Source organism: Bufo bufo, chromosome 2, assembly GCF_905171765.1.
Source record: "Bufo bufo chromosome 2, aBufBuf1.1, whole genome shotgun sequence".
NCBI lineage: Eukaryota > Metazoa > Chordata > Amphibia > Anura > Bufonidae > Bufo > Bufo bufo.
Genome location: NC_053390.1, coordinates 43,063,421 through 43,078,928, shown reverse-complemented (window position 1 = coordinate 43,078,928; position 15,508 = coordinate 43,063,421). Strand labels below are relative to the sequence as shown.

Below are 15,508 nucleotides of genomic sequence, written 5' to 3'. Positions count from 1 at the left end.
AGCCAGATGACAGACCCAGATCCAGACCCATTCAGCTGGGCAGATATTTTGGAGTGCAGGGAATTGGGAGCCCAGTCTCCATTCCCCAGTGGCCGTGTGATTTACAGGGAATTGGGAGCCCAGTCTTCATTCCTCAGCGGCAGAGTGTCCTACAGGGAATAGAGAGCCCAGTCTCCTTTCCCCAGCAACAGGACACTGTATTGGGAGCGGAGACAGTCGATCTCCCTCCCCAGAGGCTGGAAGTATGTATGGGAGAGGAGTTTGCCCCCCCCTCTCCCCAGCGGCAATGTGATTTATTGGGAATTGGAAGCCCAGTCTCCATTCCCCAGCGGCAGGCTGAGTTACAGGGGGCAGAGACAGTCGGTCCTGTCCCCCAGAAGCAGATTGAGTTGTTGGGAATTGGGAGCCCAGTCTCCATCCCACAGCAACAGAAGGATTTGTTGGGAATTGGGAGCCCAGTCTCCATTCCCCAGCGGCAGCTTAACGTACCAGGGGAGACAGTAAGCCCCACAACCGTGCAGATGGGACCGTGGTCTCTGCACTCACAGCACAGGGGGTAGGGACAGTCGGTCCTGTCCCCCAGCAACAGGGCTGTTTAGCCAAAGGGGAGCCAGTCGGTCTCCCACCACAGCAGCTATTCGTGAGGTTCCGTTCGGGAGTTTGGAGCATTCCCTTGTATGCCGTTACAGCTGCGATATACCTTGTTCCACAAAATCCTGATTGAGGGGTGCTATATACCAGTTTCCGCCAAATATTGATTGAGGGGTGCTATATACCTGTTTCCGCCAAATACTAATTGAGAGGTGCTATATACCTGTTTCCGCCTAATACTGATTGAGGGATTCTATATACCTGTTCCCGCCAAATACTGATTGAGGGGTGACATATACCTTCTTCCACCAAATACTGATTGAGGGCTGCAATACACCTGCTTCCACAAAATACTGATCAAGGGGTGCCATATACCTGTTTCCGCCTAATACTGATTGAGGGGTTCTATATTCCTGTTTCCGCCTAATTCTGATTGAGGGGTGCTATATACCTTCTTCCACCAAATACTGATTGAGGGCTGCGATACACCTGCTTCCACAAAATACTGATTGAGGGGTGCCATATACCTGTTTCCGCCAAATACTGATTGAGGGGTGCTATATACCTATTTCCGCCAAATACTGATTGAGGGGTGCTATATACCTGTTTCCGCCAAATACTGATTGAGGGGAGCGATATACCTTCTTCCACCAAATACTGATTGAGGGCTGCAATACACCTGCTGCCACAAAATACTGATTGAGGGGTGGTGCTATATACCTGTTTCCGCCAAATACTGATTGAGGGGTGCTCTATACCTGTTTCCGCCAAATACTAATTGAGGGGTGCTCTATACCTTCTTCCACAAAATACTGATTGAGGGGTGCCATATACCTGTTTCCGCAAAATACTGATTGAGGGGTGCTATATACCTATTTCCGCCAAATACTAATTGAGGGGTGCTATATACCTGTTTCCACCAAAATACTGATTGAGGGGTGCCATATACCTGTTTCCGCAAAATACTGATTGAGGGGTGCTATATACCTATTTCCGCCAAATACTGATTGAGGGGTGCTCTATACCTGTTTCCGCCAAATACTGATTGAGGAGTGCTATATACCTATTTCAGCCAAATACTGATTGAGGGGTGCTATATACCTGTTTCCGCCAAATACTGATTGAGGGGTGCGATATACCTTCTTCCACCAAATACTGATTGAGGGCTGCAATACACCTGCTGCCACAAAATACTTATTGAGGGGTGGTGCTATATACCTGTTTCCGCCAAATACTGATTAAGGGGGGCTCTATACCGGTTTCCGCCAAATACTAATTGAGGGGTGCTCTATACCTTCTTCCACAAAATACTGATTGAGGGGTGCCATATACCTGTTTCCGCAAAATACTGATTATGGGGTGCTATATACCTATTTCCGCCAAATACTGATTGAGGGGTGCTATATGCCTGTTTCCGCCAAATACTGATTGAGGGGTGCTCTATACCTGTTTCTGCCAAATACTGATTGAGGGGTGCCATATACCTTCTTCCGCAAAATACTGATTGAGGGGTGCTATTGCTATATTCCTTCTTCCACCAAATACTGATTGAGGGCTGCTATACACCTGCTTCCACAAAATACTGATTGAGGGGTGCTATATACCTGTTTCCACCAAATACTGATTAAGGGGTGCCATATACCTTCTTCCACAAAATACTGATTGAGGGGTGCTATTGCTATATTCCTTTTTCCACCAAATACTGATTGAGGGCTGCGATATACCTTCTTCCACAAATACTGCTCTTCTCTACGGATTTAGGCTGTCATGCCCCACTCTGACGATGTGCGGAGGTCGGCCAGGATTGCAGCACGAGTTTAGTGTTTGTTTTGGAGTCGTGCTGGATCCGCCCATCATCAGGTGCACTGGGTGGAGTCATTAGTTTAAATAGCTCCTCTGCCCAGTGCCCTGAGCGGATTATATTCATCATTGTGATCTTGGAGGCTAGGAAGGAAGGTTGGCTGTCTGCTCCAGCTCAGGAAGATAAGTGTTGTTTCTAGTTGGTTGTTTTGTGTCATCTTTCCCATCCAGGTTCTGTGCGAGCAGGCTGCTCCTATTTCCCACTTCACCATCTCAGGGAATTCAGGGTTTTGTCAGCCCAGGCACGGGGACATCTCAGATCTACCTTCAAGATCTGTAGATGGGCTGAGCAGTGCAGAGAAAAAGGTCAGGGATTAGCTAGGAGGTGACCCTTCCCCTGTCTCTCGCCCAGAGCGAGGTTGGTTCGTTATCTGTTATACTGAGTGCACGCCCGCCGTGACATTATAATCCGCCATACTGTGACTGCCATCACTCAGCGCTTTTATGATGGCGTCAATTGATGCACTGGTTGACCGCATGCGGGGTTTATCCCTAGAGGTTGCAGATCTGCGTAGTACGGTCACACAGTGTCAGAGGTTTCTGGCATCAGGTACAGGTCAAATTAGTGGGGAGCCTAAAGTCGCTCTTCCCGACAGATTTACAGGGAGTACGGATGATTTTTTCCGCTTTAAAGAGTCATGCAAATTGTACTTTCGACTGCGTCCATTTTCGTCAGGTAATGAGGATCAGAGGGTTGGTATCATCATGTCTCTGCTTAAAGGGGACGCTCAATCCTGGGCTTTTTCTCTGCCATCCGGTTCTCTGGCTCTCCGGTCAGTGGAGGAATTTTTCCAAGCCCTGGGATTGATTTACGATGACCCAGATCGGGTCTCGATGGCAGAATCGAAATTGCGTAACTTACTGCAGGGTGAACATACTGCAGAGGGTTACTGTACAGAGTTTAGGAGGTGGGCTACTGAGTCGGGGTGGAACGACCCCGCGTTACGTACTCAGTTTTGTCAGGGGTTATCTGAAAGGTTGAAGGATGCCCTGGCTTTTCATGAGTATCCGGATACTTTAGAGAATGCAATGTCTTTGGCTATACGGTTGGATAGACGTATCCGAGAGAGGGGTAAGGGTCCCTCCGTGCAGGGGATCCCTCCTGCGTGTGGTTTTGTTTCTTCTTCTGCCCAGGGTGATATTGCTTATAACTCTGGAGTAGCGGAGGAACCCATGCAATTGGGTCAGATTTCTTGCCATTCTGATAGTAGAGACTTTAGGAAATTGCACAAACTATGTTACTTTTGTGGAAAGAGGGGTCATTTTATTTTTTCTTGTCCTCATGTTAAATCACAGGTGGAAGAGAAAAAGAAAAAAGAAAAAAAAGCCTCCCTCACACTTGGTAGTATGAATGGTATGGTGGAGCAGACAGGTATGCAAGCTCCCTGCAGTTCCCGTTTTCTCCTTTCAGCTATGGTGGCGCTAGAGTCAAAAAATGTGTTTGTTGATATATTCCTTGATTGTGGTGCTGGGGTAAACCTAATTGACTTTCTTTTTCTTCAAGGCCTGGGACTAAGTACTTGCACGTTAGAGAACGAGATTCGTGTTTTTGCAATTGATTCTTCCCCTCTTTCTCAAAGGAGTCTCACTCACATTGTTCATGGTATTCATTTAAGGGTGGGTGATTCACATGCTGAAATTATTTCTTGTTTTGTCATGAAGGATTTGCCAGCTCCTATAGTTTTGGGGTTGCCATGGTTGACTATCTATAACCCAATTATAGACTAGCAAGCGAGACAAATCATTGGTTGGAGCGAGTTTTGTTAGGATAATTGTCTTGTCACATCTATTTCTGAAGTGTCCATTACAGCTCTACCTCCGTATCTCTCGGATTTTGCGGATGTCTTTTTGGAGGGTTGGGCTCAGGAATTGCCCCCTTATCGGGACTATGATTGTCGAGTTAATCTCATTCCTGGCGCTAAGTTGCCAAAGTCTCGGCTTTACAACCTCTCTCAACCCGAAAGAGAGGTCATGCGAAAGTATGTCGCCGAGAGTTTGGCAAAGGGTCATATTAGACCATCTAAGTCTCCAGTGGCAGTAGGTTTGTTCTTTGTGAAGAAAAAAGATGGATCACTGAGACCGTGTTTGGATTTCCGTGAGTTGAACCGTATTACAGTCCAGGATCCATATCCCCTGCCCTTGATCTCTGATCTTTTTGATCAGATTGTTGGAGCCAAGGTGTTCTCCAAGTTGGATTTGAGAGGAGCCTACAATCTGATCAGGATCAAGGAGGGGGATGAGTGGAAAACGGCCTTCAATACGCACGAGGGTCATTTTGAGAACCTGGTGATGCCTTTTGGGTTGACGAACGCGCCAGCAGTATTTCAGCGATTGGTCAATGACATTTTTCATCACTTGGTGGGGAGGTTCATAGTAGTTTACCTGGATGACATTTTAATTTATTCTCCTGATCTGAAGACCCATCAGGATCATGTGAGACAGGTTTTGACGATCCTTCGGGAGAATAAGTTGTATGCCAAATTGGAGAAATGTTTGTTTGCGGTGCAAGAGCTTCCATTCTTGGGATACATGCTTTCTGATTCCGGTTTTTGTATGGACCCCGAAAAGGTCCGGGCGGTTCTGGAGTGGGACCGACCAGAGAATCACAAAGCTTTGATGCGGTTCTTGGGGTTTACAAATTATTATAGGAAATTTATTTCGAATTATTCTACCCTAGTAAAACCTCTTACTGATATGACCAAGAAGGGCGCTGATGTCTCTGTCTGGTCGGATGAGGCGTTGCAGGCCTTTTCGGCTGTTAAGGAGCGTTTTGCGTTCGCTCCCATTCTGGTGCAGCCGGATGTGTCTCAACCATTCGTAGTGGAGGTTGATGCATCAGAGGTGGGGGTTGGGGCAGTGCTGTCACAGGGTTCATCTCCTGGCAAGTGGGTCCCGTGTGCCTTCTTCTCCAAGAAGCTCTCGGTTGCCAAGAGGAATTATGATGTTGGAGATAGGGAGTTGTTGGCTATCAAGTTGGCCTTTGAGGAATGGCGCCACTGGTTGGAGGGGGCGTCTCACCCCGTTACGGTGTATACTGACCATAAGAATTTGGCTTACCTGCAATCTGCCAAGCGTCTGAACCCTAGGCAGGCCAGATGGTCACTGTTTTTTACCAGGTTTAATTTCGTGGTTACCTTTCGCCCAGGGGTCAAGAACGTCAAAGCAGATGCCTTATCTCGCAGCTTTCCTGGGGGAGATGATTCAGAAGATCCGGCGCCGATTTTGGCGGATGGGGTGGTGGTCTCCGCTCTGTACCCTGAATTGGAGATGGAGGTGTTGGGAGCCCAGGAGGGGGCTCCTGGTTCTTGTCCCCCAGGGAGGTTGTTTGTTCCTGAGGGCCTACGATACAAGGTGTTCAAGGAACATCACGATACTGTTCTCGCTGGACATCCTGGTGGTAAGTCCACCTGTGATCTGGTGTCCCGGAGGTTCTGGTGGCCAGGGTTGCATAAGAGTATTGAGAATTACGTGAAAGCTTGTGAAACCTGCGCTCGGTCAAAGGTTGCTCATACTCGACCGCCTGGTTCACTTCTTCCATTGTCTATTCCATCTCGTCCTTGGACGCATTTGTCTATGGACTTTATTACGGATCTGCCGAGTTCCTCCGGGAGAACAGGGATTTTGGTGGTGGTTGACCGTTTCAGTAAGATGGCTCACTTTATACCACTAACTAGTCTGCCTAAAGCTAAGACTCTTGCGCAGATTTTTGTGGATAATATTGTGAAATTGCATGGTATTCCCTCGGACGTGGTCTCTGATAGGGGCACACAGTTTGTCTCCAGGTTTTGGAGGGCGTTCTGCTCTCGGCTTGGCATTCAACTTTCATTCTCTTCGGCTTTTCATCCGCAGTCGAATGGTCAGACGGAGCGTACTAATCAAAACCTGGAGACCTACTTGAGGTGCTTTGTGGCTGAGAATCAGGAGGACTGGTCCTCATTCTTGTCTTTAGCAGAATTTGCGTTGAATAACCGTAGACAGGAGTCCACGGGTAAGTCACCATTTTTTGGCGCATACGGTTTCCATCCCCAGTTTGGTACCTTCTTTGGGTCTGGTTCCTCTGGGATGCCAGAGGAGGAGAGATTCTCTTCTGCCTTATCCTCTATCTGGCGGAGGATTCAAGGGAATTTGGAGAGGATGGGTGAGAGGTATAAACGAATGGCTGACAAGAGACGTATGACTGGTCCGGACCTGTGTGTGGGTGATCTGGTGTGGTTGTCCACTAAAAATATCAAATTGAGAGTCCCATCTTGGAAACTGGGTCCAAGATTTATTGGTCCGTATAAAATTTCTGCGGTGATCAATCCTGTGGCGTTTCGGCTGGATCTTCCGCAGACTTGGAGGATCCATGATGTGTTCCACAGGTCTTTACTAAAAAAATATGTGAGACCGGTGGAACCATCGCCATTGCCTCCTCCTCCTGTTCTAGTCGAGGGAAACTTGGAGTTTAAGATCTCCAGGATTCTCGACTCGAGAGTTCTTCGGGGTTCCCTTCAGTACCTGGTGCACTGGAGGGGATACGGTCCTGAGGAGAGGATGTGGGTTCCGGCATCGGATGTCAACGCCAGCCGACTGGTGAGGGCTTTTTATAGGTCTCATCCGGATAAGGTTGGTCCAGGGTGTCCGGAGGTCACCCGTAGAAGGGGGGGGGGTACTGTCATGCCCCACTCTGACGATGTGCGGAGGTCGGCCAGGATTGCAGCACGAGTTTAGTGTTTGTTTTGGAGTCGTGCTGGATCCGCCCATCATCAGGTGCACTGGGTGGAGTCATTAGTTTAAATAGCTCCTCTGCCCAGTGCCCTGAGCGGATTATATTCATCATTGTGATCTTGGAGGCTAGGAAGGAAGGTTGGCTGTCTGCTCCAGCTCAGGAAGATAAGTGTTGTTTCTAGTTGGTTGTTTTGTGTCATCTTTCCCATCCAGGTTCTGTGCGAGCAGGCTGCTCCTATTTCCCACTTCACCATCTCAGGGAATTCAGGGTTTTGTCAGCCCAGGCACGGGGACATCTCAGATCTACCTTCAAGATCTGTAGATGGGCTGAGCAGTGCAGAGAAAGAGGTCAGGGATTAGCTAGGAGGTGACCCTTCCCCTGTCTCTCGCCCAGAGCCTGGTTGGTTCGTTATCTGTTATACTGAGTGCACGCCCGCCGTGACATAGGCAGAGGGTTATTTAGAAAATGACAGGCAGAGGAAGAGACAGACCGTTCCACAGGGATGGTAGGGGTCGGGCAGGTGCACCATGCCGGAGCCTAAGTGGGAAGTTGGAGAAGGCGCGTGCGATAACTTCAAAGGGCGCACCAGAGTTGGTTCAGTGGCTCACTCAGCCTTCCGCTTCTGCACCCTCCTCATCCTCTGTATCTGCACCCTCCTCACTCTCTGCTGTGTGCACCCCCAAAGACACCACCACCACCAACACCATAGCCTCTCCATTCGAGTCAGAGGAATTATTTTCCCATCCATTCCCAGACCTTACCGATGCGCAGCCATTCTTGGCATCGGTTGAGGAAGAGGAGGTAGCAATGGCAGCCACCCAACGGTCTGACGACAGTACCCAGATCAGCCCAAGGAGGGTGGCCCCGCGCTGTGGCTGCCTACTACGAGATCTCTAATGTCAGTGGTGGTGAAGGTGACGATGATGACGTGTCAATGGACATCACGTGGGTGCCCACAAGAGAGTAAATGGAGGGGAGTTCAGAGGGAGAGACAGAGCAGCAGATAGGGAGGAGAAGGAGGAGAAGCAGGCAGAACTCGCAATGCACAGGAGGCAAAAAGCAGACTGCAAATGTATCTGGAGCAAGCCATCCACCATGCACGGTCACATCTTGCGCTCCCAGGACGCCGGCACATGGCTCCGCAGTGTGGGCTTTTTTTAACGTGTCAGGTGCTGATAATAGTGTTGCCATCTGCAGCCTGTGCTGTCAACGCATAAGTCGCGGTAAGCCCAACACTCACCTGGGGACGACCGCCTTAAGAAGGCACCTGGCCTCCCATCACCGAGCCCAGTGGGAGCAACGCCATCAGAACCCACAAAGCCACACTCCCGGAGCTCCATGTCCTGCCTCTTCTCCTTCTCCTCTCTCCTCCCATTTGTCCTCCACTCCACCTTCCGCCGTGCCATCGTCACATTCATCTGGCACAAGGCAGGCTTCCGTGGCCCAAATGTTTGAGCGTAAAAAAATGATGACGCCGGATAATCCTCTTGCCCAACGGCTGACCGCTGGCTTGTCGGAACTGCTAGCCCGCCAACTACTGCCATATAAATTAGTGGACTCGAAATCCTTTAGAAAATTTGGGGCCATTGGCACACCTCAATGGAAGGTCCCCGGAAGGAAATATTTCTCCCAGAAGGGCATCCCTGAACTATATGGCCACGTACAGCGGCAAGTTAATATATCTTGGGAATCAACAAGGTAAAAGAGGAGAGAATATTTAAAAGAAGAAAAACGGCTACAAGAGGACATAGTTTTAAATTAGAGGGGCAAAGGTTTAAAAGTAATATCAGGAAGTATTACTTTACTGAGAGAGTAGTGGATGCATGGAATAGCCTTCCTGCAGAAGTGGTAGCTGCAAATACAGTGAAGGAGTTTAAGCATGCATGGGATAGGCATAAGGCCATCCTTCATATAAGATGGGGCCTGGGGCTATTCATAGCATTCAGTATATGGGGCAGACTAGATGGGCCAAATGGTTCTTATCTGCCAACACATTCTATGTTTCTATGTTTCTATCTCTGACACACAGTGTCGGTGCCAAGATACATCTGACCACAAACACGTGGTCTAGCAAACACGGGCAGGAAAGGTACATAACTTTTACTGCCCACTGGTTGAACCTTCTGACGGCCGTCAAGCATGTAACCCGTGGCTCCCGTGTGGATTTGGTGTTACCGCCACGAATTGCATGCAGGCCTGCCTCTTTTTCTCCTCCTCCTACTCCATTCTCCGTCTCCTCCTCAGCTGACTCCTCCTTTTCCACTGCTACAGCCTCTTCCGCTGCGCCCCCCAAGTTCCCCAGAACCTATTCGACGTGCCAGGTGAGACGTTGCCATGCTGTGCTGCAGCTGTTGTGCCTGGAAGCCAAGAGCCACACCGGTCCTGCACTGCTTTCAGCTCTGCGGTCACAGGCCGATCAGTGGCTAACCCCGCTCAATTTGACAGTTGGTAAAGTGGTGTGTGACAACGGTGCCAATCTGCTGAACTCGCTGAAACAGGGCAAAATGACACACATGCCGTTCATGGCACACATCCTGAACTTAGTCGTGCAGCGATTCGTTGCCAAATACCCTGGGGTCCAGGACGTCTTGCGGCAGGCCAGGAAAATCTCTGGCCATTTTAGAAGATCTTACATGGCCATGGCTCGCCTTGCTGACATTCAGCGGCGACACCACTTGCCCGTCATATGTCTGATTTGTGACAGCCCGACGCGCTGGAACTCCACCTTGTATATGCTTGATAGGCTGCTTCAGCAGAAACATGCCGTTAACGACTACCTGTACGAACTCTGCAGCAGGACAGGTTCTGGGGAGCTTGCTTTCTTTTCATTGTGCCAGTCGCTGCTCATGCGCGACACATGCAGACTTCTGCGGTCATTTGATGAGATCACCAAACTAGTCAGTCGCAGCCAGGACGCCATCAGTGACATCGTACCTTACGCCTTCTTTCTGGAGCGTGCATTGCATTGTGTCATTGATCAAGCTGTCGAGGAGCAGAAGCTGGAAGATGAGGAAGTCGCAATGCTGAATGAATTCCCAGAGGGTGCTACTCCATCTGAGACAAGTCAGCAGGAGTCTGAAGAGGAGTCAGATGGTGGCTGGGGGGAGGAGGAGGAGCAAGAAGAGCAAGTTTTAAACTTTTCGGGGATCCCTGGTGTTATCCGTGGCTGTGGGGAGGAGACAGAGGACGACATTCTCCTGGGCGATGAGCAGGAGCCAGAGTGCTCCACCACTTCCAATTTAGTGCAAATGGGGGCTTCATGCTCCAGTGTTTGAAGAGGGACCCCCGTATAGAAAGCATAAATGTCAAGGACCTGTACTGGGTGGCAAAGTACTTAGACCCCTGGTACAAACACAAAATGGCGGACATGTTACCAGCATCACAGAGAGCTGTCAGAATGCAGCATTTCCAGTCCTTGCTGCGAGAGATGCTGCATTCTGCTCTTGCAGGCACTGGCAAGGGAATTTACACCCACAGCGAAACAGGTGCGGGTACCAATCCTACCGCACCTGCAAAAAGAGGGCGGTTTGAAAATATGTTGGTCACTTCGGATAGGAGTTCATTCTTGCACCCAACCAATCGACAGCTGCCCTCTGGATACAGCCTCAGGGAACGCCTAGACCGACAAGTGTCCGTCTACATCGGGTTAACGGCCGATGTGGACGCTCTGAGAAGCGAGGAACCCCTTGACTACTGGGTGTGCAGGCTTGACCTGTGGCCAGAGCTGGCACAATTTGCCATGGAACTCTTGGCTTGCCCCTCGTCGAGTGTCCTGTCCAAAAATACGTTAGGCGCAACAGGGGGGATCGTGACCGATAAGCGCACTCGCCTAGGTCACGACAGTGTGGACTACTTCACATTTTTAAAAATGAATGATGCATGGATCTCGGAGGAATTCAACACCTGTGATGACCACGTGTAATTGAATTTCCTTATGCCAGCCCACACATATCTGCCACCACCCAGAACAAAGAATGGTCCTTGCCTTATGTATATACAGCAGCATAAAAGGCCTTTTATGTCAGGTGAATGCCTAATTTTTGGGGCCTGTACTAGCCGACAGTTACATATTTATCCTGTGACCGCCTAATGTACCTCCAGCCACAGAATCCAAAGTTATTTGCTGTCAGGTGAATGCCTATTGGCTAATTTTTGGGGCCTGTACTGGCCGACAGTTAAATTTTTTATCTCTAGCCACAAAATCACACCCCTGTCTCACTCCTCTGCCTCTCATTATGGTGGCATATGAACCACATTAACCATAAAGACCTTCTAATGTCACAGGGTCATGTGACTGTGCCCCTCACTCCGTACTGTGCCCCCTTTTACACTGCATTGTGCCCTCTTACCACACCCTGTGCAGTGCCCCTAGTCATTCCCTGTACTGTGCCCTCTTATACCCTTTTATCCGGTCACAGTATGGCGCTGTTATCCGGTCACTGTACAGAGATGGTATCCGGTCACTGTATGGCAGTGTTATCCGGTCACTGTACAGAGATGTTATCTGGTCAATGTATGGCGGTGATATCCAATAACTGGATGGCCATAACTGTATCCCTTTCCCTGCCCACGCCATCCTTTTTTAGACCTGGCATGAGCGGGAAAAATATGCATACTGCGGTGCTAAGGACCTAACATAGACGTATTTCTATATAATAAATTATCACCTAATTGTATTATTATTCGGGGGTAGGGCTAATATCTTTATATTATATAGATTCTAGTGTATTACACTGTGCCCTGTATTTCCCAGTAGAAAATGATCCTTGGGAGACACAGTCCTCATCCCTGACCACCAGGACCAGGTAGCGCTCTGTCAGTACATGGCGGCCGCCCCTCTCCGCTGCTCCGCTGTGTACTGGTGCTTATTCTGACACTAAGGGTTCACATCCTATTTTTGCCATCCATTTAATGCATACCAAAAATGTATGCGTTAACAGATGCCTCAGACTGATGCCGTACAGTGGCGTCCGTTCACCATACAGTTCCATGGTAGAAAACAAAATCTACGTTAACGTATGCATTTTTTTTGTGGACCCTGCAGATTTGTATACATCAAACCGATAGGGAATAACATTTCTCTAGGCTCCAGCAGGGCACATTTTTGAGAGTTCCCCTTAAAGACACATAAAAATGGCCCCTAATTAAAATACATTTTTTTTGTGGGAATTTTTGCCAATGATCCCCCTCTGGTATGTCACTGTCCATGTTGTGGGACTATTTGTGTACTTCTAGTAAGTGTTTGCTGGCTGCAAATATAAGCTGAAGGTTTTTCAGGTTCGCCTACCATTAAAGTGAATGGAGCCCGCCGCAAACGCGCAGTTCGCAAACATTTGATCGCAAACTTGTGTTCGTGAATCGTCCCAGCCGATGTTTGTCCATCACTAGTGTCCATGAAGCTATAAAATACTAAATCTGGCCGTGTAGAAAAATCAGGGGAAATCTGACAACCAGAGTATGAATATGAACTTTCTACTCTGATTTCCCTGAGGTCAAGTGTAAAATTATGGCATAAAATTCCAATTATATGACACCAATTATTTCACAGATCCCAGAAGTCTGTCGTCTCGGAAAGCAAATGCGAATCCAAACAGCTTTCCAAAAATGTCATGGCAATTAGACAGATAAATGAAAAATAAATTGGTGCACAATATTAAAGGGGCACAAAATTACAGAGCTGAGTCCCCTTCATTCTCAGGGTCACTATCGTCTGTAGTCTCATCTTAAAGTGACAGCATATCCTAGTGATATGCCATCAGTTTACAAGACAGGAAAACCCTTTTCGGCATGTGACCACCTGATCTCCTACTCAGGGTATCAAGCAGCAATGCCCTAATGCATTTATTATTAGAGTTGATCTGTGGGTCTCTGGGTAAAATACAGCTTCCATTTTGTGACAGACTGGATCCCACATGTAGCGCAATGAGCATACAGGGAATTTGAATTCCTCCATTGATACATTTATTTTTATTTATTTATATTTTTACGCACTTATATAGCTCTGACATATTCCGCAGCGCTTTACAGACATTAGCATTGCACTGTCCCCAATGGGGCTCACAATCTAAGTTCCCTATCAGTAGGTCCTTTGGAGTGTGGGAGGAAACCGGAGAACCTGGAGGAAACCCACGCAAACACGGGGAGAACATACAAACTCCATGCAGATGTTGTCCTTGGTCGGATTCGAACCCAGGACCCCAGAAATTATTGCTCCTGCAAATTTTTTGCAATTATCAGTTTGTACACAAATACCTGTAAACTGAAACAAATATAAATTGGGAGCTCGATCTTTTGCCATTATCACTGGTTTCTCACAAATGTCTGACAAGGAAAAGATAACAACCACAAAACACACCAAGCCTGAAAACAGCAAATATGTCAAATGCATTGAATACCCCCAAATGTCTAAGTTTGCTTAGAGCATAATTGGTAAGCATTTTTAAATTCTTAAGCATTTCACACACACAGATTAAGGCTGGGTTCACACTTTGCAGCAGGGTGGATTTGATTTAAATCAAACTGATTAAGGTCTTTTTCTCAACTCTGTTCAAGTTATAACATTTTTGCTGTGAAGAAGAGGCATGTGATCTCTGCTGAGTCAAATTCAGTTTTGAGAACTGCAAAAGTAAACCAAGCATCTGTGATAATATCTTGTAGGCAGAGAAACTGCTCAATAATCTTACAAAAACCTCTGGAAGAGCATGACATTGTGAATGGATTAATGGAATTTATTTACCAAAAAGATTAAACATATATAGCCTTATTCTACATAATTAAAAAAACTAATCCTAATTTCATGATGGAATAACCTTTGGATGGTAATATATTTTCCTCAAAAAGCATTTTATATAACAAAAAATCTGATTTAAATAAAAAAAATCTGATTTAAATAAAAAAAAATCTGATTTAAATAAAAAAAATCTGATTTAAATAAAAAAAATCTGATTTTTATTTTATTTTTTAAATCATTGATTTTTATCCACCCTGCTTTTCAGCATGCTTCTCTCATCTCCAGAGCCCCTGAACGCAATGATAACAAGAAAACTTGTTCTGACAGATCCTGTAAAAGGTCATAATTGAAATAATAAAGTCTGATGCCCTTCAACAGTTTTAGCTAAAACACGCACCGTAAACCTAGTGTTAGAAAGGCAAATACAGTTAAAGTGTACCTAACCTTTCAACAAACTCTGCATTAATCAGTAGTACAGTGTGTGTACATGAGGAATAACATTATTTCTGGCTATTATACTACTTGTATCTGGCAATTTGTGGCAGTTTTCCTTTGTGCATGCTGTAACTCTAGTTTGCAGTTCTCTCAGACATGACGGGTGGGGACTAGCTGCCATCCACTGCACACAGAAAGTAGAGAAGAATCTCCTTCCTAACTGTATCACTCAGAACAAGCCCTGGGATAATGGAGAACATTACAGAGAAGTGCTGACTTGCCTTTTTGGGAATGAAGCACTTGTACTGAGCTATAACCTTCCTATGTAGCTGTGTAGTCTCCTTTAGCTCACTGTGCTCCTGCTCACTCCTCCCCTCTCCATAGACATGTGTCATATGTATCTGCACTGCAACATAATATGCGAGGAGGAGGTGCCAGCACCTTTCATTATGATAATGGATTGTAGTGGCAACTAAGCTGGTGCTGCTCCAGAACAAATGGAGATGGTGCAAGGCTCTATGAAGAAGGTAGAGCAGGGGAATATGCAAGATGAGAGATGGGATAATTAGGGATGAGCGAATCGACTTCGAATGAAACATCCAAAGTCGATTTGCATAAAACTTTGTTTGAATACTGTACGGAGTGAGCGCTGAGCCAATACGTTCTAATACTGTATGGAGCACTCACTCCATACAGTATTCAAATGAAGTTATTATGCGAATCGACTTCGAATGTTTCATCCGAAGTTAATTCGCTCATCCCTAGGGATAATGAGAATAAGGGCTAGATCAGGGCACTCCAGCTGTTCTGAAACTACAACTCCCAGAATCCTCCTTTCACTGCTATAGGAGTTGCAGGAACAGCTGAGCATAGTGTGCAAGCTGGGAGTTGTAGTTTCACAGCAGCTGGAGGGCCGAGGGTTGCTGGTCCCTGGGCTAGAGGGTAGATGGTGAAATCTTCGAGAAGTAGTGCACACGCCCTGGTGGTGTTTGCATCCCACTGCTGGAGATTGCAAGCTACAGAAATGCTTGCTGTAGTAGGTGTAAAGGTCTTGCTTCAGACATATGATAGAGTACCCCTTCATGAAAATAGCACTGGGGTGAGCAGGAGAGATACTACAGGCTAGGCCCAGGGTGAGAAGGTCCACAGACCATGCTCAGATAAGCTGAACCCTGAGACCAGAA

General features: G+C 47.2%; 1 protein-coding gene across 1 annotated transcript in view; it reads right to left on the bottom strand.

The window, feature by feature from the left end:
- Positions 1 to 15,508, bottom strand: part of ADAMTS12 (ADAM metallopeptidase with thrombospondin type 1 motif 12) — a 527,800-nt gene that overhangs the window by 196,795 nt on the left and 315,497 nt on the right.